Genomic DNA, 3,827 nt, shown 5'->3' on the forward strand with positions numbered 1-3,827 from the left:
TCGGAGATTAAATCATCAAATTTTTTTCAAAAATAAACTTGTTTGGTATAACGTAACAATATACAATTTAAAATTTCATTTAAGACTCTACCATTATTGGTTCGTGAGATATTTAGGCTTAACCAACATTTTAACCACCCACACAATTTTCTTGAGATCTCTTTCTGCAATATTATTAGTATAACAACATTTATTTGAAGTCGATATCTATTCTGGTTCTTGAGGTATAAAATAAATAAATTAGGTGTCTCAACATTCCGTAGAGAACCAGAGCCTAGTGACTTACAACTCTCAACGATTCCTGTGTGCGAGTAATTGCAGGAATGGACGACGAAAAAATCTTCTTGAACAACATAATTAAGTTTTTGGGGTTTTTCTAATAAAAAACCAACATTATTTTTTTGCGCGTATCTCGAAAATGTTTCTTTGGAAAAAAAATTAATGACTTTTTTAAAATGTTGTTGTAAGTGAAATATTTGTGTCCATATGTGCTGCTAAAGCTCCACGGATATAAAATTATTTACTAGAGCTAAGTTTTCCCACAATATTATTAAATTAAATTGGGTTGAGCAACAGTCCGTTTGAGAACTAGGGCCTAATGACAAGTCTCAACCATTCCTGTGTGCGGGTACTGTTGTCAGGGATGGAAGGGACCTAAAGTTTTAGCCGAATCCGAACGGCAAATTTGAGAAAGCACTTTTCATGACAAGAATTACTCTTTGAGAATTTGTCAATTCCTCGCAAGATAGACAGTACCCGTGAAAAACTTTAGGTGCATAGGCAGGGATCGAACCCAAGACCTCTCTCATGACAGTCCAACACACTAACCATCATGCTACGGGTACTACTTTTCCCACATTATACTCGTACATATATCTCAAGCAATTGAAAATCATTTAAATGCTAATATTTCTAATACGCGTTGATACATACAATAAACATATCTACATATATTTACACTAATTTGTTAATATTTCAAGGACCCTTTTTTATTCTACAGATTTCGCGTATATTTCATTTCGTTATCCAATTATTATCGTTTGCATATTAAAAAAATCCACAAAATTATTTTGTTACTGATCCAATTTGAATATCAACCATCCGTTTACAATTACCCACCTTTCAAGTTCAGTGAGTTTGCCACGAACCAACAATACCTACAGCGAAACAACAAAAAATCTCTTCCTCGCCAGGACGAGGTTATAGTCCATAAACAAATAAGCGCCATTCCGCCTCCAATGACATCCATCCAAGGAGATCCGCAATATTCATCCCACATGACACGATGCGGCAATAACGAGCGCGCAAAAGACAAATTAAATAAAATTTCCGAAATGACATAACCTGTTTATTTTCCAAGCATAAACATAAGGGATATTTTTTGAATAAATATATCGGGGTCTGATAAAGCGGTTTTAACGTCTAACCATGAATCTGTCAACGCCTCCACCGCGCCACCGGCCGCCCTGCCGTGCCGTACCCAAGGTTGTTGATGTGTGCTAAGAGGAGTGAAACAAAAAAAAACAGCAGAAGTGAGTCAAGGGGAGGAATCAATGGGACCAGGTTTGCGTAAAATTAACGTACGGTGGCGAAGACACACGGCATCAATGTTCTGCAGTAAGCTAATATTAAAATAAATTGGATTTTTCATATTTTTTTGCTTCTTTGTGTTTTTAGAACCTTTAAGGACTTGCATTGTTTGAAATGTGAATTTTGAGGTATGTTCATTGTTATATGTGTATGCGTGTCTATAGAAGCACATAACATATTTTAATCATAAGTGGATGTTTTTGACATCTTAATTTTTTAGCGATTTTTTTTTTGCTTGCCTTTTAAAGAAGTTTAGATACCATCTAGATGTATGTAAGTTTAAAACTTGGATTTTGGCAATTTGGCATAGCTCAATTTTGACAATATTTCTTTATATTACATTACATTACACACTACTCAGCACATTAATGTACAGACTAGAGAACACAGCACCTTGAGCGACTAGAATACGTAAGTTTATAAAAACGCAAGACATTAATACAAGGCAGAAGAACAGAAGAGAAAGAACAACAGACAAAAAGAACACATGACAACAGCACGCTGTTTCGAGACGGTCCCCCATTTGTCTACTAAGCACGCTCACTATTTCACCTTGTTTTCGCAATAAGAGGTTTCACTGATAAATTTTGATTGGTGCCATTTAAAACTTACAAAGCCCAACAAATCTCCAGGTCGTTACAATGCGGTATAAAATTAAAGAGCAATAGTTCTCCTCTTGCTCGGAAAATCTTATGAAGATATTGTGTCGGTTTTGAAACTATCTTTGAATTATTGATTTCGTGAAGAATTGAATATGTTTCTCAAGAGTGTCCACATAATCATTTCATAGTTTAGAATCTAGCCTTTCAAGGAGGTTGTTTAAAAATGGTTTTCATTCTGTCAGAATTTGCTAACTTCATCCATTCTTCAAACCATGAAGCTCTAAATTATACTATCAACATTGCAGTTCTTCTAGCTACTTTTTCGGTGCGGCTAAACATAAATTTAAAAATATTGTAAAAATGAAATTAAAGAGATGAAAGAACAATGATGAAAATCCCGGGTCAAAAAGGAGCATGTAATTTCGCAGCCAAAATTTACGTTTTAAGAAGTACATCAGGTGTTTTTCGGAAGTTTCAAATTGACGCATCAGTATTCTGTAGCTTTCCATATTAAGGTTAATTGTAATGTTAAACCTAAGTACTGGTATTCTTCCACTGTTTCAATGGTGCCCTCCCCAAAAACCCATTTCTTATTTGCAGCCAAGCGCCCTGTTCCTTTTCGAAAAACCATGACTTTTGAATTGTTTAGATTCACCGTAAGGTTCCATTTCAAGCTTAAATAACTTCAAAAAACAAGTAAAAGTGTTATTTTATTCTGTTTTGTTTAGAGATACTTAATATAAATCGTTTTTAATAATTAATATAGGACTTTAATCAAGAGATAAATCAAATGTTAACAAGAATATTTTTTTATAAGATAAACTAAGATTGATCAATATCATTCAATCAATATCTTTGTTTGACTTCAAGGAATTTAAGTTGAAAACATCAATTCTTACCCATGATAAGTGTTATTTTTGTGGGTTATCTAAAGTCAGAACGTATTTTTTTGAATTATTTTGGAGGTAAAACATTTGAGTGGACAAATATTTTTTAAACCGATTTTTTCTTTTACTCCCATTGCTTTAGAAAATTAAACACAATTCGTATTTTTTAAAAGTTCATTCTGCATATTTAATATTATCATCTTAAGCACAAAAAAATTTTAAGATACAGCTATGAGTACAGCAGCGTATCCTCTCCGTGAAATTTCCGGTCATAATTCGAAAATTTGTTGTTTTGTGTCCTCGATAACATCATGTATTCCATATTATGACTTTATTTCACAAGATCCCAAAGGAAAAAGTCTAAAGTTGTTAAATCACAAGATTTTGGTCACCAACTCACATTTCGAGAAATAACAAATTAGACTATATTGTCTGTTGCTTATGGGAAACACAGGTCAATTTTTGCAGACTTCTTACTTCTTACAAAAATATCTTGTAGGACAATAAGTTTTGGCAACAAATCGTTTTATTAAGTCCCGGTGTGCGCTTGGTTGTTTCTTCTTTATCCTTTTAAAAACAAAGCCTTAATGGACAAGTTTCACGAAAGTCATTATTTTTTTATAAAACTATTTCATTTAACGTTTGGCTTGAAGTTCAGCGAGAAATACTCGAATGGGTTCCCTGATCGATTCTGGTACCGCAATATTACCGAAACGTTGAAATGACGAAAGTATGCACCGGGGCTAAT

Source organism: Eupeodes corollae, chromosome 2 (assembly GCF_945859685.1).
Source record: "Eupeodes corollae chromosome 2, idEupCoro1.1, whole genome shotgun sequence".
In the NCBI taxonomy this organism is placed as follows: Eukaryota; Metazoa; Arthropoda; class Insecta; order Diptera; family Syrphidae; genus Eupeodes; species Eupeodes corollae.